The sequence below is a fragment of the Prionailurus bengalensis genome, chromosome A2, assembly GCF_016509475.1.
Source record: "Prionailurus bengalensis isolate Pbe53 chromosome A2, Fcat_Pben_1.1_paternal_pri, whole genome shotgun sequence".
NCBI classification, from domain to species: domain Eukaryota; kingdom Metazoa; phylum Chordata; class Mammalia; order Carnivora; family Felidae; genus Prionailurus; species Prionailurus bengalensis.
Genome location: NC_057348.1, coordinates 42,462,684 through 42,483,263, shown reverse-complemented (window position 1 = coordinate 42,483,263; position 20,580 = coordinate 42,462,684). Strand labels below are relative to the sequence as shown.

At 37.2% G+C, this 20,580-nt stretch overlaps 1 protein-coding gene and 1 non-coding gene across 9 annotated transcripts in view; one reads left to right on the top strand and one right to left on the bottom strand.

Annotated features, from left to right (window-relative positions):
- CHL1 (cell adhesion molecule L1 like) overlaps positions 1-20,580 on the bottom strand; it is a 201,240-nt gene that overhangs the window by 95,663 nt on the left and 84,997 nt on the right. The gene's annotated exons all lie outside the window — the stretch shown is intronic.
- LOC122488813 lies at positions 17,048-17,151 on the top strand. Its single transcript, XR_006298736.1, has one exon. It is a non-coding gene; the product is annotated as a U6 spliceosomal RNA (small nuclear RNA).

The following is a 20,580-nucleotide window of genomic DNA, read 5'->3' as shown; positions in this document are numbered from 1 at the left end:
TGCTCCTTACACTTTTGACTACACAATGCTGAGTCTCAGCAAAGAGCTATATAATTGCAGAAGAATCCTTTCTCTGAGCAACCAAAAATCATCTCCATTAAGTGTTGAATCATTCAGTGAAGGATAATGGTAACCCAGATATAACTGCTGGCTGTAACAAGTCACTTTTGCTTGTTTTATTGGGTTAGAATTGCCAGTAGGAGTTTGGCTATGAATTCTCTTAAGCACGAAAAATAGTATTGTTTTGCATTCTTGTCAATTTTTACAGCAGGCTTCTAATAATTTTATCTAAACCTATATTTTATAAACTTCCATTTTCCTTCAAGTTTTTGACCAATATATCTTTCTGAAACTCAGTAATAATCTTTTCATTTCCCTATCGAAACCTTCAAGGTGGAGGTGGTCAAACACTTTGTGTTAAAGAGAGGCCAGGGGTGCCTGGGTGACCCAGTTGGTTGGGCATCCGACTGCAGCTAGGGTCATGATCTAATGGTCTGTGAGTTCAGGCCCCATGTCGGGCTCTGTGCTGACAGCTCAGAGCCTGGAGCCTGCTTCCGATTTGGTGTCTCCCTCTCTCTCTGACCCTCCCCCACTCACACTCTGTCTCTGTCTCTCTCACAAAGAAATAAACATTAAAAAATTAAAAAAAAAAAAAGAGGCCAGGAGTTGCAACCTTGGCATAAAGGACAAGGGAGCGGTAGTGAACTTGTTTTGATATCATATTTCCAAGCAAGCTCACTATTGCAGACCCATACAGATATAGTCTCTGGTTGGGGACTAACTGTTGCTTATGTGGTTTCCTTACTTCCCTATTAGGTTAAGGCAGTGTGCAAACTCCAAGCCTATGGGAGCTAGAATCATGGAGACATCAAAGAGATAGAATGGGTTTTCAGTAATTCAGTTCTGGATGCAAATCCCAACATCATATCTAATTAGCCATTGGACTAGATTTAAAATCCAGATATTAATTCAGTCTTCCTAAAATGCTATAATCACCCAAGATACAACATTTGTATATAATATTATACCTGGAACATCTTTCTCAAAACTCAGTAGCAATGTTTGTCATTTTTATTATAATTCATTCTTGCTGGCACCATTTATCATCTGACTTCAATCTACTTTTCCAGTGTTTTCTCTCATCATCATCCAAGGAAAACCAATTTAAGTATTAACAGCTCCCCATGCCATTATGCTTTGCCCATATTATTCCTTCTCCCTGAAACGCCTTTATCTTCTTGCTTTACTCAATAAGTGATTGTTCATCCCTAAAGATTTAACTTGTACATTGATTCTGCATTTCTGGAAGCCAAATTTGCTGCTCTGCTAAAGCTAATCAGTAGATTTTTTAAAGCACCCTTACCATAATGTATGCTTTTGACACCTCCATCATCCCACATAATTATATTTGTGTGTGCGTGTGTGTGTGTGTGTATGTGTGTGTGGCATTACATTTAAGTTCTACTCTGTTAACAACTTGCAAGTATAACACAGTGTTCTGAACTACAGTTCCTATACTGTAACTTAGATCCCCAGAACTTATTTTCCTTATAACTGTTAGTTTGCATACTTTGACCAACATCTCCCCAGTGCCCCCATCCCCAAACCCTAGTAACTACCATTCTACTACTCTATCTCTGTGTTCAAGCTTTTTTAGGTTCCACATATAAGTGAGAATATATACACATAAATTGGAACAGCATTTGTCTTCCTCTGTCAGACCTATTTCACATAACACAATGTCATAGCGTATTATTTGTTTAGCTGGCTATGCCTCCTCTAAGGCTGAAAGTTCACAGGAACTGAGACTGCTGTCTTATTTATCCTCATATAGTATCTGGCACATGAAAAATTGGTAAACGTCAGCAGAAAACATAAACTTGAAACCGGACCAATTGTATTATCCACTGAGACTTCACCTTTCTCATAATATTAAACCATGTTATAGCTTCACTATTGCCTTGTTAATACTATTTTTTTAATACTGCCATCTATTGAGAGATCTATTATATGCCATGTAGCATGTTTAGGGTTTCAGATTTATTATTTGTGGTATTGGTTTTGCGTTCCTCTCTGTAGACTGTAAAAATATTTGAGGGCAAGGATCGTTTTACTCATCTCTATATCCGCATTGCCTAGAAGGTATGTAGAAAAAACATGGCTATGCAGCAGGTCTGGCATTCATTCTTTCCCTTGACCAAGGGATCACCCCTTCTGGAAAGTAAGGTAATGGCACTGACTGACAGGAGAGCACTTTTCTATGAAATGTTGACTGTGAGGCTTGGCCTCTGGTAAATAAACCTAGGAGCTATGGTTTATGGGGCATGGTGTTTGGAAAAAGCCCTGCAATTATGTGAATATAAAATAGAGATTTTTATAACCTATCCTCTATTTGTGCAAGTAATGAAAATGTCACATGTCACTTACAGATCCCCTCTGTAAAACTGGGTCCAGTAGGTGCTCTGATGCATCAAGAAAGAACCTGGAAGTTCCACTCACTGGAGTTCAAGGACTTCTCCCTTAGGTAATCATAAGGCACAGGAAAAAAAGGAAGGAAGTTCTCAACCTCCAGTGAATGAAGTTCCCAGATCCTCTCTTTGTGCATCAGACCATGCACTGGAACCAGTTTTAAACAGTGCTTCCTGGCCTAAAATAATTTGTAATTTGTAATAATCTGTAATAATTTGACCCACTGTATTATCTCAGTCTCCAATATATATTTCTGAAAAGAACATAGTTTTATGTCTATTTAACATAATGCACTGAAATTCTGAGTGAAAGCTCTTTGGATATATCCAAGGAAGAACATTCATAATTCCAGGATTAAATATTGATAATGATATTATTGATATAATGTACCTTTCCAGAATTATAAGCACTGAAAACCGTGAAGAAGACAGGCTGTATACTGAGGTGGAACAAGTCCACTCAGGAGGTTTATTAACATAATCGCAGATGACTGTCAAGAGGGCCACCTAATACCCTCTACCTCTGGACCTAACAGCTATACCAGATCTACAGAATCCATTTGTATTTTGAACTCTAATCCCCCCCTATAATCACTAAACCACAGAGATGGCCAGATAACATTTCCTGCATCAGAGTAAAGAATTCACAAAATTAAAATCAATTTGGTTCCTGTTGTTAACCAAGGGTGTGTTTCTTCAGTCCCACAGAGATGAGCCAAGCACAGAGCTCTCTTTGAAGCTAACAAAAGCTTAAGGTCAGATCATCTCCATGGGATACAAAGCAAACTAGGGAGAAGGGACAGCCAAATGGTATTTCAAGTGTTCTCTCAGAAAAGTACTTCTATAATACAGATCATTCATGCATTATTGGAGACAGCTTTGTTCTCTCTCTACAATGTGTTAAGTATTGTATGGTTTTAAAATAATAATGTTCTACCTTCCACTGACTAAAAATAGCCTATTCCTTGAGAATTTTATTATATTTGTTCATACCACATGGAAAGGTGCTTATAAATCTAAAATTAATTTTACTCACAATTCTCAAATTACAATACGCTTCCTTATAAAGCCTTTTCTAGGCTGGAAAAAAGAGCAAACCAAAGATAATATTAATATTATTATTAATAATGAGGGGCGCCTGGGTGGCTCAGTCGGTTGAGCATCCGACTTCGGCCCAGGTCATGATCTCATGGTTCATGAGTTCAAGCCCAGCGTCGGGCTCTGTGGTGAGAGCTTGGAGCCTGGAGGCTGCTTTGGATTCTGTTTCCCTCGCTCTCCACCCCTCCCCCACTCATGCTCTCTCTGTCTCTCAAAAATTAATAAACATTTCTAAAAAAAATTTAAAAAATAATGATAATAATATCAGTTTAATTTTCTCACCACAAATTACACTTTCTGATTCCTTTTCTTTCCCTATTCTTGTACCCATATCACTCTTTGATCTTTTCCTCTCCTTATCACCTCATATTTATCTAACCAGGTCTCTGTTGTAGTCCTTTCACTTGATACCTCTCCAATCCATGCCCTCTTCACCTATTAATTTTCAGATCACCAAAATTTCTTTCAATTCTTCTGTAATGCACAATCTCTCCTCTCTACATCTCCTATTACTTCACTCTATCCCCCTGAATTCACTACCAACCTTACTGCTAAAATTATATGCATATATATTCTAAGTAACCAAAAGAAAAATCTTATGTGCATTTAGTTTAACTGCTCTGCTCTAACTTAACTCTATTTTCCTCCCATATTTCCCCCCATATAGTATTTTGTTCATGATAGGATGAACAACTATTATATGTCTGCCTCCCACATGCCCTTTTTTTTTTTAAAGAGAGATTACAATCAAGGTATTGTGTGTGTGTGTGGGAGAGAGAGAGAGAGAGAGAGAGAGAGAGAGAGAGAGAGAGAATAAATCTCAAGCAGGCTCCACATCCAATGCAGAGCTTGATGGAAGGCTCCATTTCATGACCATGGGATCATGACCTAAGCTGAAATCAAGAGTTGGACACTCAACTGACTGAGCCACCCAGGTGCCCCTCCTCTCATTATTAAAATAACCTCCCACAAATTTTGTTTCAGGTGTGGGCTCATGGTCTAAGGCGGGCCACTCACAACCTCTAACCTCTCTAGGTCACTGTGATAGGTCCAAGAGATGGACCTGTGACCCAAGCATGGGCAATGAAAATGATTTCCTAAGAATTTCTAAACCCTGTTTTCCTTTGAGGTCATAAATCTATGAAAGCATTAGTCAGAAATAGCCAATGACCATGGTTCTAAACTCATGGAGAAGTAAATGAGAAAAGAAAAAAAAGAAAGGAAAAAAAATGTTCACAAATGAACGAGGACTTCAACTACCTCAATTTCAACCTCAGTCTGGACATCTGAACCTCATCTTTCCCCTTTATCATCTAACTAGGACAAAAGACCCAGCAGGCAAAGCATCCCATGATGGGAACTCAAACTACCTCCTCAAGCAATAATGACCCTGCATGATGGACCCCAAGACAATGATCAACAGGACCTTTACCACCCAACTACAACACCCACCAACTTTTCTCTGACATTTTCCTTATATAAACCTAGAAGTCCTTTCAGCACTTTGGAGGCAGTCTTTGAGACATTAGTTCAGTCTTCCTGGTGTTGGCCTCGTTAAAATAATCCCTTTATTGTTACACTGCCATTCATCTCTCTACTTTGGATTTTGTCAGTGACAAGTGGCCAAACCTGGTCTGCTGGGAAACCCCCTTGAGCCAGGTGCTCTTGTCCCCTTGGGCCCTGGCCAAAGGAAGAAAGCAGAGATGGGTATGAGAGAGGTAAAAGCATTTGAGTCCTAGTACCAGGACTCTAAGGCCAGGTCCACCCATATTTTCACATAGTTTTCAAATATGAAGTAATGAGTTCTATATTTAGTATAAGTAGCTTAAGTTTTTGTCACTTGTAACACCTATAAAAGATTTAAAAAATCTATATATTTGAGTAGGGATCTTAACTCAGTAATAGGCCAGTAATAATTTTCAATTTGGACAAAAACCAAGTAAGTATTTACTAATTAAGTAATTAAGTGCATAACAGGATGTAAAACAGAAAATTCATCTGAGGCACCAAGAAACTCAAGAAATACATTCCAAACAATATGCTACATAAATTTCAGCACTCTCCAAAAAGGGACCTAAACTCCTAGCACATCAAAGATTAAACAAAAAAGATGAAAAGTTGAATGGAAATGAGAGGAGTATTTCCTTGGGGAGGGTTATGCTGTGATTCTGATTCCCACCCTCCCCCAGGAAGGAGATGTGCTATGGCTCTATCTTCTAAACTCAAACCAAATGATGATTTTATACATCCACTTGCAATCAGTTCTTAAAACATAAGCCTGCAATCAGTAGAACAGAGCTTCTTCACTAGATAAGTGGCCCGAAATTTGCTAAGTAGCAAATAGTTAATAGTAAAGGAAGTAAAAAAGAAAAGCCAAAGTCATTGCTGTGCTTTATCAGTCTTTTTCATTTGCTTAGCAAATTAAGCTTCATTGACATAATAATATTTTCAATTCAAACTGCATACCCAAAGGCAGATAATTTATTTTTCATTGTTTCAGAATAGGGCTAACATTTCCCTTTACATTTTTATTTGGGGACCCTGCTAGCAGTCTGAATCTGGGATGACTCAGAACAGGAAAAAAGAGTTACTTTTGAAGAGGAGTAGAATATGCCAGCTAAAATATGCCTCTGTGGCATGAGGATTATTTTAGGCTTATTATCTTTCAGAAACAGCTGGCACAGGAGAAACTCAGAGTTACCCTTTTGTAAGAGGCATTTACATTTACGAGAGAATTCACCATTTGTCAGAGTGTCTTCCTGGCTGTACCACAAACAGGAGGGATCACTAAATCTCTAGAAGCTCATATCTGTAAGGCAACAACCTGAATTTACATAACATCCTGATCTTTGTTTACTATGCTTTTCCCAGTAACCTTCCATGACAGGCCTTCCCTTTCCTCCGACATCTTTGGTTTAGCTGAAGAAGGTATTTAAGGTGATGGCTTGGACCATTTTGGAAAATTACTCCGTTTTCCTGAGTATCTCCCATGTATATCAGAGGTATACCTGTTTTTAAACTTATGTTTGTTTTTTCTCTTGTTATTAGCACCACGCTCTAACCAATTGAACTAACCAGCCAGCTGACTGTTTTTTCTCCTGTTAATTTGTCTTTGATTAGAAGGACTCTCAGTCAAGAAACTAGAAGAGTAGAAGAACAATTATTTTTCCACCCCCACACTTTCAAACAATAAAACAATGGATAATTCTGCATCCGTGGTCTCTTTCTTACTATAACTTCAAACTACTTTGGAAAAGGTTGTTTTTTTTTTTGTTTTTTGTTTTTTTTTTTTTCCCCATGGTGGTGGTGTAGTAGTACTTTTGTTTAAGTCTTATACATGTAAGTCCCATTCAGTGCTTTTGCCCATTAGTCAAAGGGCAAGTAATGTTTAAGCAGCTGCTCCTTCTGTGCTTTTGGAGCACTGGAAACTCTCACAAATTAAATGCTGTTTGCTCCTTGACTTCTTCCCTAACCTTTTTGGCATGGTAATTGTTTATGTAAGGAGAGTAATTCTGCATGAACCGTTAGCTCCTTATTATTCTAATAGACACTCCCCCAAATACATAAAGTCCAGCTTTGTCTCTACACTCTGTTAGATGTGGGATAGTGATTGGAAGGCAAATTGTGTTTATAAAGAGAAATGAATTGGTGGAATCTTATTTATGGCAAACATAAAAGAAGGAAAGAGAGAAAGAAAGAAAGAAAGAAAGAAAGAAAGAAAGAAAGAAAGAAAAAGGGAGGAAAAGAAAGAAAGGAAGGAAGGGAGGAAGGAAGGAAGGAGAAAAAAGCCCAAGTTCCATCTGTCAATAAATTATCATTGTAGTAAGTATCATTACAATAATAAGTAATCTAAAATATCTTAAAATAGCATTACAGTGTCTGGCACATAGCAAGCATTCTATATATGTTTATTAAATCAATAAAATGGAATAAATTAATGACTCGTAACTTTATGCCAATCAGGCAGTCTGAATGCTGAATTCCAGTTAACTTCATTTCTGAAGGTCAAAATACATTCCATCTTGGGATGAGGTGAATCCAACTTATTAATTACGTGGACTTTATTAGTGTTCGCTGCGGTGTACTTTTGCTAATACAATAATTTCATGATCAGAAGAAGAAGAAGTATATATGCACCCCCATGTTCACTGCAGCATTATTTACAATAGCCAAGACATAGAAATAACCCAAGTGTATACCAATGGATGAATGGATAAAGAAATTATGATATACACACACACACAGAGGAATACTATTCAGCCATAAAACAAATGAAAATGTGCCATTTTCAACAACAAATTGTCTTTTGTATGTGGTCATTGTTTTTTAAATATCACTTAAATGTAACCCTAGTTTGTTTTTTCCAAGCACATGCAACCAAACAATATGACATGAGTAATATGAGTTCTGATTGTTTTTCTAGTCAGTAGACTCAAAATCAGCCCTCATGATTCTAACCTTTATTGTTAAAAATCTTCGATAGACTTTCCCCATAATAGCATCAGGAAGCACAACGTAAGACACACAAATGTGTTCACGACATCTTCAAGTCACAGTGGCTCAGATTCATTCTTTGGAATCTTTGATGGGAGCACAGAGGTGAAAGATGCAGGAGATTCAACAGTATCTCAACAAATATTGGAACATATCCTGCTTGACCTTTGATTTCTGAATAAATATTCCATATTTATTGTTTTGTGGGGTTTTTTTTTTGGTTTGTTTCACATTTGCTTATTTTTTTCAGAATGGGGAAAGATCGAGCTGGTTGAGAATCCAATATATTTCTTTCCCACCTAAGCGAATCCAATATATTTCTTTCCCACCTAAGCACGTTTCTTTTAAAGTTTCTACTTCAGCATTTCTCAGCTTTAATAACTACATAGTAGTTCATTACTTAAATGAAATACAATGTTTATTTTACAAACTAACATAAAGCACTGTGCTGTATCTATATATTTATATGCAAACATAATTAATAAACATTATTTGGTCTTACCATAAGCCTATCAATCAGGTTGATAATAATCATTAAAAAACACTGGTACTTCATTTAGGTAAGAACATCAAGGTCTCCCCTTAACAAGATTTACCTCCTGGGGCATGGTGAATCAAACTTACTAATTATGTTGGCTCTATTAATTTCCACTGTGGTGCTGCAGACAGTGTTTCTAACATAAAAATTTTATATTTAGAAAATAATTATTTTAAAAGGGTGTTCTAAATGACTATAAAAGCTGAATCTTGACTTCCATACGTAAAATAGCAAATTAAATAAATACATGATAGAGGCAAACAAAAGTCTGTGATTAAATATGTGCACTTATCACAGATAGCCCCATCAGGGCCTAAAAGATTAGGTTCCCATTCAAGCAATAGCTGCCCTCTTGGCGGTAACAATACACCCTTTTATGGTCCTGACTTAAAGCATTTTTTTTAATGTTTATTTTTGACAGAGAGAGAAAAAGTACAAGGGAGGGAGGGGCAGAGAGAGAGGGATACAGAATACCCAAAGCAGGCTCAGTGCTGAGAGCAGAGAGTTCCCCACAGGGCTCAAGCTCATGAACTGTGAGACCATGACCTGAACAGAAGTCAGATACTGAACCAACTGAGCTACCCAGGCACCCCTGACTTAAAGCATTTTTAATGAAAATGATGTCTGCCACTTAGATATGTTTACAGTACTTAAAATACAGAGCCAGCATTTCTGGAATGTGAATTTGTAAGAACATCTTTATCATTTACAGAGCTTATACACAGCAGTAAATCCAATAAAGAATGAGATACTGATAACAGTTTTAACATAATGAGAAGTGCAAGGTGAATCACTGTCAGCTCTTCTGTCTCCTGTTTAACACTGATATCAAAATACGTACTTGGAATCAAGGCATAAGTATAAATCCTGCCTCAGAAGGAGTATTTCCAAACATGCAAAGGTTATATTCATAAGCTGAGCTGCAAAAGACAATTTTCCTGCTGTGAGGCTCGACAGGACCAGCACAGTCAGCAGGATGTTAAAAATCCTTCTGCAGACATATGTTAGCAAAGCTACTGGATGGGTCCAAGGCTCATTATGTTTGCTGACAATCATTTTGAAAAAGCACAGACCAAACACTTCTAAGGCAGCCAGTGCAAATATGGATCTTTTTCATATTTCAAAAATTTTCATATTTCATATTTCATATTTCAAAAAGTCAATATTTCAAAAAGGAAGAAAAAGGTGTCCTTTCAAAATCTCTTATTTGAAGAGTAATTATATACTATTAACTGAAGATGCCAATGTTCAGAATTTGTTTACTACTTGATGACTTCTATGAACCAAATTATTTATACAGTAAATTTATACCAATGGGCCTAAAACAGCTGTTACCAGAAAACCCAGTATATGGCCAGGCTGGTAGGGCTGCCTCCGCACTCCTAGACACTTTAATTCCCTCTAAAGAACAAAGGAGAAATAAAACCAAAATCAACATGAGGAAAACTGTAGAGTTCATTTATTCAATTTGCTCTGCAAGTGAAAATAAAAATGAGATGTAGGTAAAAAATATCTATAAAAATAAGGAAATAGAATTAGGCTGATGTGTCTGATGCTATTATAAGATTGCATTTTATATTTCCAGGAGATAAAAAGATTCAAAAGTCATTCTTCTTTAGCAACTGAAAAATCAACAGTTTCCTTTGTTAACAAATCTATCCTCCTGCCCTTGCCTTAAGGGACCTACTAAATAAATGACTTATATTTTAAATGTGTAGTGGGGCACCTGGGTGGTTCAGTAGGTTAAGCGTCCAAGTTTGGTTCAGGTCATGATCTCATGGTCCGTGAGTTTGAGACCCGAATCAGGTTCTGTGCTGACAGCTCAGAGCCTGGAGCCTGCTTCAGATTCTGTGTCTCCCTTTATGTGCCTCCCCTGCTCTCTCTCTCTCTCTCTCTCTCTCTCTCTCTCTCTCTTTCTCTCTCAAAAATAAAGATTAAAAAAAATGAATATGTATTAAATAGGTAATCTTCCTTTCACAAAAGGTCTTATATTAATGTATTAATCTATATAATATCATTTATAAATTAATACAAATAAGAATTACTCTTATTAAAAATAATTTACAATGATCATCATAGCTAACATTTTTGCATGTGGCTACAGGTGTACTCACTTTAATGACATTTAATGTTTACAGCAATTCCACAAAATTCCTCTTACAAATGAAGGAAGGGGTTCATACAACCTTGAAAAGATTTAACTGAATGCCTACTGTATTCCAGGTATAGGGCCAGGGGTTGAAAGTGGTAAGGGAGCAAGGCATGGCTTCTTCCCAAATTATGTTAGTCAGGAATGACTGGTTAGAATTTGACACTCAAATAATCAAATAAGAAATCAAGAGAAGAAAGCAAACACTAAGCCATGGTCTTTAATTGGCTCATTAAGTGACTGAGAACAACTAGTTCTCTTTTCTAACCTAAAATGCTTATACAGCTGGTCTTCATTATTTGCAGACACCATATTTATAAATTTACCTAGTAGCTAAATTTAACCTATCGCCCTCAAATCAGTACTCACAGCACTTTTAAGGTCAGATACAAACTATGCACAGGGCACAGAAAAATTTAAGTTGCCTAACATACCTGTTTCAGCCAAAGTTGAACAAGGCGATTCTCTACCTTCTTTTTTTAATTCCCATAACTGCACATGAGAGTCCTATTCATGATCTATTTAGTTTTTCTCATTATTAGGCTTTTTATTGGTGATTTTGCTATTTAAAATGGCTTGCTGTTTAAAAGCATTGTGAAAGCACTGCCTGGTGTTCCTAAGTGCAAGAAGGCTATGATATGCTATGTCTTGGGGGGAAAACATCTGTATTACATTTCATTCAGGAATGAGTTACCGTGCTGTTGGCCCTGAGTCCAATATTAATGAATAAACAATATATATTAAATAAATGATTACATAAAAACATACTTAAAACAGAGTTATGCATTGATCAGTTGACTGAAATGCTGTGACCAGAAGCTAATAGAAACCTAAGCCTGTATTTCCCCAGGATCCGGGGCTCAGCATTTACTTAGTATTTGTGATAACTTTATAGAACACAACTACCATGAATAATGAGAATCAGCTATAAATGTTTTTGTTTTTTTAGTTAGGTTTTATTACATTTCTCCTATTTGAGTTAGTTTCAGAATAAAGCCTCTTAATCCATAAAAGAAGATGAAGCAAAGAAAAAAAATTCAAAGATTAAATAACAGTATCCATAGTACATTTACAGAATTAAATAGCATACCAAGTTCTCAAGTCTTCAGGGAAAAAAAAGAAAGAAACTTCACAGCAAGTGCATTTTTAATCTCCAAAGTATTATATCTATATTTGTTCCAAATATACTTTAATCTCCAAAGTATTATATCTATATTTTATATGAAGAATAGTGTTTTCTTAAAGACCAAGAAATTAAAGCAAAATAAATGATGCCTCCCTATTCCATCTATCTTTTTTTTCTTTTTGCCTGAATCCTAGGATTCTAATTCACACATTTTCCCCTAAATCACACTTCACCATGTCATTTGATGTTATGGAAGAGGTATCGATTAAAGGTTTTCAAAAGGATGGAATATAGCAAACAACTATTAAATACTCCTCAGTTTCACAATCAAGCTCATCCCAAGCTTTGTTGAATAATAAGCTTCTTTCTCTATATAAAGATGATGTTCTAGATTCTGTTGATTAAAAAAAACTTTTAATGTTCATCCCTGTGGACAAAGCCTGACATAAAGAGAATACAAAGATAAAACACACCACACATGCCATTTGTCAGGGAAATGCTGAGAGCCTTGACCAGTAGAGGTGCAGGGTCAGCAGGGAACCACTCACATCCTCCTAAATGACCTCCTCCAGTGACAATCAGCAATTTTGAAACAGCAGCCCAGGGGTCAGAGTAAAATCTGCAGAAATGGAACTGGGCCAAAATATATACTCAGAGGAACAGTAAGTCTGTACCCTTGACCTCATTAGCAGCAAATTGTAACCAATTGCTAATTACCTTATGGCTATATCACAAACTGTATATATGTGTATGTAAATTTTGTATGTAAATTCTACACGTGTTTGAACCTAAAATTTGCAAGAATCTAACACAATGATTGGACTTAGAGGAGATACTAGATAAACTGTCACCCTCTAATGGAAAAATAAGGTTAAATCTTGAAGTAGTAACCAAGTTTCTGATGGAAAATATACTACACTGTATTAAATGTACTGACTTGGGCACCTTAATTTAGTTTGTTTTCTCCTGTATACTGAGGAGGAGATAATTCGGTCAGAATCCAAGTTAAAAAAAAGTGAGCTAATGGACACCAATAAAGAATGTTATTAACTCCCATTAGTTCCATGTGTTATAAACATAATCTAAATGGTTGATTATAGCAAATCAAAGACAGGCACTTATAATCTCCGTAGATGAAGTTTTAGGACTGATTCTACGATCACAAATAGATGGCTCGCTCATCTTCTCCAAAGCACATTTCCATTACTTCAACACATGTGTTTAGTACCTTGCACAAGTACATACAAGAGAAAATGAAAGACAATTCAAGATGTAAATGTGCCAGTTGAGAATTATGGTTTGAAGAAAAAGATAATATCATCAACATCTACTACTACACAGTGAGTGTCCATATGTGCCTGGCATAGAGCTAGCGTCCAGGGAGAGGGGTGAACAAGACAGACTTTGGCACTGACATAAGAGAATTTACATTTCAATGATAGGAAAGAAAAAAGACAAACAAACAAACAAACAAAAAAGAAGTCTTTGTGGTAAGTACCAAGCAGGAGACAAACTGTGTGCTGTAATCCAGCATCGGGCATGCGTGGCTATCTCAGGGGACTTGGGAAAGTCCTTAGAGTCCTTTCCTTAGATGGAAATATCCAACCTAAAACCGGACTTATAAAACAGGGGTGATGAACTCTATGAATGATCTTCAGTGTGAATTTTGTTGTTTATTCTAATTATGCTCCGTTATGAAAGTAAGAGAAAAAAACTGCCAGAAAGAAACATAACAGGGAAAACTGTAAGGTGGCAACACAGGACCCGAAATGCTGCTCCTGCGCACTGCAAACGTTCTCCTTTCCTACCTCTCAAGCACCAGTGCAATGTTGCAATTTGTTCATAATTAGTGACTACAGGAGCAAGGCAAAATGGGGAGTTTTCAAGCCACTTCTGGAGGAAATAAGCATTGCTAATAATAAGGCTATATTTATCAAGCAATGGCTATGTTACATGTGGGTTACATAGAATATTGCAGTTCATGGTCACAACAACCATAGAAGACCCGGGTTACCATCCACAATTTACAGCTGAGTAAACAAAAGTAGAGTCAAAATAACTTGTCCAAAATTACTGTGGGGGCGTCAGGCTTGCACTCCAGAGCACACCTGCACCTTTGAGACTGATTTTCAACTACTACATGTCAAAGGAAAATTAAGGAAAGAATTGAAATGATCATCTTCTCTGGCTCCCTGTAATTATCTGACTGTACTGAATTTTGTACTCAATTATTTAAGTGCAGCATAGAAATATACTTTGGCTTCTCTGGTAACACTACTTTTTAAAGGCCAGTGATATTTGCAGAGAAAATGGTGGGGGGGGGGGGGGGGGACACCTGAGTGGCTCAGTCTGCTAAGCGTCCAACATCAGCTCAGGTCATCATTTCACAGTTTGTGAGTCTGAGCCCCACATCAGGGCATCAGGCTCTCTCCAGGCAGCACAGAGCCTGCTTCGGATCCTCTGTCTCCTTCTCTCTCTATCCCTACCCAGCTCATGCTCTTCTCTTTCTCTCTCAAAAATAAACAAACATTAAAAAAAATAATAATAATGGGACCTCTTCAAAGTTCACTGAAATGCCCAAGTCACTTAACGGCAATAATTTGTTTATCAAATGACAACTGAATTTTTTGTAATTCATCTCTTACCTTTTTATAGAATTCTGCCTTTCTTCAAAATGTGTGACTTGCAGGTGCCATTTTGACTTGCTCTGGCATCTAGCATAAAAGGTGAAAACCTCATAATGGAACCTTTATTCGAATTAATATTTCAGTGATGCTTGCAAAACTGCCTGTTACTTCCAGTAGGCAAATTTGCCTTCAATTTTTCTAAATGTTTATTTATTTTGAGGGAGAGAGGGGGAGAAAGAGACACAGTGGGGCAGAGAGAGATTGAGAGAGAGAGAGAGAGAGAGAGAGAGAGAGAGAGAGAGAGAGAATGAATCCCAAGCAGGCTCTGTGCTATGAGCGTGGAGCATGACTCAGGACTTGATCTCAGGAACCGTGAGATCATGACCTGAGCCGAAATCAAGAGTTGGAGGCTCAGCTGACTGAGCCACCCAGGCACTCCAGTCAATGTGCCTTTAAAATGCAAGTATATGCCAAATGGTTTACTTAGGATTTCTGTTTAAACCGAAAACATTCATGAGCATAAATTAAACTGTGATTGATAAAAGAATCACAGTCTATCTTCTGCAATATTTTACATTTAATTTCATTATCCACGCCCAATGAAATTATAAATCAATCTACATACTCAGAAGTTTATAGGGGTTTTTTTCCCTGTTACCACAACTGCATATAACTATCCATAATACAAATGAGCTTATCCACTGTTATGCCCACCTTAAAATGGGTATCTTAATCCAGTTCAAATTTATGGACAAATCAGAAAGGTCTGAGTAATGTCTTTGGGCCTACCAAAGTTAGAGAGACAAGCCATCCTTAAGACAAACACTATTTCTCTTCCTTTTTTAAAACACATCAGGTGAGTATTTTCCTTTGAGCAGCTTTCTCTGGTTATTGCCATCTCTTCGGTGATATGCAACATTAGGAAGGTAGAAATAAATATGTTGGGTTCCTGTAATAATTCTTAGTTCTTGACACATGGGATATTTAAATGACTGCAAATCTCACGTTTGATTTTGTAATGGTCAACTTTTTATGCTGTCATCATAGCAGTAAATTGGATTACATTGGTAGGACTACATACTCGTTATAAAATCAGCCAGACTTTGCAATTCGTTTGGCAGAGTCCTAATGATTTCCACACAAACACTTCAGTGTGGTTCACATCTACAGGTAGATAAGTACATCAATATGTCAGAAAATGCTCATCTATTCACACCAACAAATTTTGTGTGCCTTAAGAAATAAGTCAACACTAATTCATTCATATCTTTGTTTTGACGTCCTCTTACTACTCAGAGCTCACATTAAAATTTTTTTAACGTTTATTTACTTTTGAGACAGAGAGAGACAGAGCTTGAATGTGGGGGGTGGTGGTCAGACAGAGAGAGGGAGACACGGAATCTGAAACAGGCTCCAGGCTCTGAGCTGTCAGCACAGCCCGACGCGGGACTTGAACCCACGGACTGGGAGATCGTGACCTGAGCCGAAGTCAGACGCTTAACCAACTGAGCCACCCAGGCGCCCCTCAGAGCTCACATTAAATGCCACCTCAGAGTGCTCGCTTCGGCAGCACATATACTAAATGCCACCTCACAGCCCTTGTTAGTTCACTAATCCGATGTAATCCCCATCATTCCCTCACAACTTCGTGCCTGATGAACAAAATGCTTGTCAGTGATATCTTTTGTTTACTATTTGTTCTTTTCTTCCCCCTCTGGCTCTTCCAAAGTTGGTAAGCCCCATAAGGACAGGGACTGATATTTCCCTAATGTATCCCCACTACCTAGCAAAGTACCAGGAACATAATATGTATCCAATACACTTGATCTTAACCCAAAGCTTAAGATAATAGGTACACAATAAGTGTTTAAATCCCACTTAACTAAACGCTGCTGATTAGCTCTCATTTAAGTGTCCTATGAAATAAATATAATAATATTTCCTTTAAATGAAAGGAGTGTATCTCCTTCCCATGAATGAAAACCACCAGGTCAAGTGAGAGATGTATTAATTATGTGAAAGGAATGGTACTGTAGTACGTGAGGAAGTAGAAAACTAAAATCCAAAGAAAGAGTTTGAGTAGAGGTTGTTACAAAACAATCAGATGCCCAGATAGTGGGACTTACACTTAGATCACTGGACAGAAAATAACAATCTTTTGTTTCCTTGGGAGGTGCTGCATTCTACATATCATATTCCGTGAAATAGGTGAGAAGTAGCAAAGGGAGGATTTATATTAAGAGAAGGACAAGGGTGCCTGGGTGGCTCAGTTGGCTGAGGATCCACCTCTCGATTTTGGCCCAGGCCATGATCCCAGGTCGTGGGACAGAGCTTCACAGTGAGCGTGGAGACTGTTTAAGATCCTCAGTGTCTCTCTCTTTCTCTTCCCCACTGCCCCTCTCTCCCACTCACGTGCGCTCTTTAAAATGCAATAATATAAAACTTAATTTAAGTTAATGCAAAAAATTTTAAAAAGTAGAGAAGGACAGAGGTGGCTTCCTTCGTGTTTTCCTCATTTCTCCTGTAGTACGGAGGGATCCAAAGTCCTTGCTTTACCAGCACACAGCCTAACAACTGAAATGATACAGAGAAGATTACCATGGCCTTTGTATGAGGACGACATACAAATTCATATAGTCTTCCATATTTTTCAGTGGGATGACTTACTCAAAGTGCTAATGGTCAGCCAAGAATTCTATATCCAGGAAAACTACCTTTTAAAAATTAAGGAGAAATTCATACATTTCCAGCTGAGCAAAATCTAAGAGAATGTGTTGCCTAGCGTATCTGCCCTATAAGAAACATCAAAGTAAATCCTTCAAGCTGAAATGAGAGGATGCTAGATATGAACCCGAAATCTACATACACACAAAATAGAGAACACTAGTAAACAAAATATAAGAAAAACACATTATATGTGTTTTTTGTAACTCTCTTCTGTATGATTAAAAGACAATGGCAAGGGACACCTGACTGGCTCAGTTGGTAGAAAATGCAACTCTCAATCTCGGGGTCATAAATTCAAGCCCCACATTTGGCACGGAGCCGACTTAAAAATTGTAGAAAAAATTTTAAAAAAGACAAACATTATATAAAGATATAATTTGTATAACAATAAAAGCACAAACGACAGAGAAGATAACAGGGATATATTGGAACAAAGCTTCTATATACCATTTAAGTAACTTAGGATTTCTATGAACTAGATTGGTTTAGGTAAGATGCCAACCGTAATCCTAGCAGAACCTCTAAGAAAATACTTTTTTAAATACAGAAAAAGAAACAAGGGATATAAAATGATACACTAGAAAAATATTTATTTAAAATGAAAGAAAAAAGTAAAAGAGGAATAGAAAATCAAAAATATAAGCATATACGAAAAATAGCAAAATAATAGATGACAATTGTACTACATCAATAATTATATTAAATATAAAAGGATTTACGGGGCACCTGGGTGGCTCGGTCGGTTAAGCATTTTAACTTAACTAGCTTTGCTAAACTAGCTAGCGTTTAAATTAACTAGCTTTGCTATATTGTAATAGCTCAAATAAAGGTATTATATTTTTTAAAAATGAATATATAGTGGTGCCTGGGTGGCTCAGTTAAGCATCCAACTTCGGCTCAGGTCATGATCTCACGGTCTGTGGGTTCAAGCCCCGCGTCGGACTCTGTGCTGACAGCACAGAGCCTGGAGCCTGTTTCAGATTCTGTGTCTCCCTCTCTCTCTGACCCTCCCCCGTTTATGCTCTGCCTCTCTCTGTCTCAAAAATAAATAAACATTACAAAAAATTAAAAAATACATATATAAAAGATTTAATATTCTAATTAAAAAGACAGATTGCCAGATAGTTTAAATGAAATGACCCAACTCTGTGTTGTCTATAAGTGAAAAACTTCAGATTCAAAGATGTTTATAGGATGAAAGTAAAAGGACGGAAAAAAACATACAAATACTTGGAAAAAGTAACCAAATCTAATCTACCATTAGATAGAGGTACCATTTTGTACCCTCAAAATACACAAGACAAAAACTGACAAAATTGAAGGGAGAGATAGGCAATTCAATAGTAATGGTTAACGACCAATACCTCATTTTCAATAATGGATAGAACAACTAAGCAGAAGATCAACAAGGAAATGGAAGACTTGGAGAGATACAAAAGTTTCTATGGACTTCTGTGGGAGAGCACAGGAATTGCTGAATATAAAAGCCACAGGGCCACTGTACCAAGATGAAATAGACCTTTATTAGTAAGAATTCTCCACAGAAACACGAGGGTGTGTGTGTATCTGTATCTACCTGTATATAAATACACACACACAGGCACTTAACGTCCAGTGATATAAAAGTTAATCTTATCTAAAAACTACCTTCACAGAAACACGTACAATAATGTTTGACAAAATATCTGTGCACAACAGCCCAGATAAGCTGACACATAAAATTAACCATCACAGGACTCTACTGATGAGTTGGATAGATGATGTGGTCAAGACACAGAGAGGCATAAGCAGCATGATCAAGGCCTGAGATGGACAACAAGAAAGGGAGGATTTCAGGGCCCTGGTAGTCCAGGAGAACAAGCTTGATCACAATTTTACCAGCAACCTAATTTATAAGAGGTGGTGGCCCTAACAGGGTGACTTTGACATTAAATGCTAATGGCAAAGCACCGTACTGAAGTCAAGCAAGGAACTTTACAAGCTAGCACAGGACTGAACACTTATACAGGAGTCCCCTTTCTATGCACTCTTGATTCATCCCAAGCTCCTAGAAAATTTCCTAGGGATTCATCCCAAGCTCCTAGAAAATTTCCAGAGGTAGAAACAAAGAATAATTCTGAAATACTGAAAAATTACTATGGAGACTAAGCTACTTAAACTGGTTACAGGGTTTCTCAACATGAACATTATTCAAACTTTAGGATGAATAAATTTTTATTGTGAGATACGCCCTGTGCCTTAAAGGATTTTTAGAAGAATCATTGACCTCTATCCAGGAAAGGCCAGAGGCACCCGTTCCTCCAAATCGTGACAATCAAAAATATCTCTGTACATTGTCAGGTGTTGTCTGGGAGAGAGGGGCACAAAAGCAATCCAGCGGAGAACATCTGGGTTAGATTGTGACAGTGTTAATTGGAAAATTCTCTAGCCAGTAATTTTAGTGTGTGTGTGTGTGTGTGTGTGTGTGTGTGTGTGTGTATGTATTAACAGGAGCACTTTGCTAATATTGCTCATAAAACTCCTAAAACCAGGGAGGAAAGATTTCCAATCTAGTAGTCAGAAGAGAAGAGGAGAGTATTTATTAAACTAAACATCAACCACAAACATAAGTTCCAGGTCATCTCTTTACCCTTCAGTGACTCCTCATATAAAAAAGTGATTTTCTTTATTGTAGTCAAAGTGATGGTTTACAATGGTAGCACCTCCTGACTCTTGGCCTTTCTGCACATTCTTAAATGCTGCCCTGTAGACAGATTCAGGTGTCTTTCTAAGATCTTTCTCACATGTAGTGAAAATATCAGAAGCAATTATGAGTCAGCTTTGCCTATTATAAAAATGTTTCAGCATTTTAATGCTATCTAAATTATTTTATAGGTCCTCAGTTTGTTCTTTTAAAAAAAATTAACAGTTACTTATTTTTGAGAGAAAAAGAAAGAGCGTGAGGGAGAGAGGGACAGAGAGAGGGAGACACAGAATCTGAAGCAGGCTCCAGGTTCTGAGCTGTCAGCACAGAGCCCAACATGGACCTCGAACTCAATGAACTGTGAGATCACGACCTGAGCTGAAGTCGGATGCTCAACCGACTAAGCCACCCAGGCACCCCTGTCAGTTTGCTCTTAATAATAAAATGATTTGCCACAAATTGTTGTTTTTATCTTTTTAAAGGAATGATTTTCAATTTTCTTGACATACTTTTTGGAAAATAGTTTAGATACCAGCCATGTCAAAAGTGAAAAGGTATTTATTTCAGTTACATGCAAAATCTCTCATTCTTTAGGTACAAAGTACCATCACTGTTGTTAGCTTTAAAATAAATACCTTTAGTTTACCAGCAACATTTTTAAACATGTGTT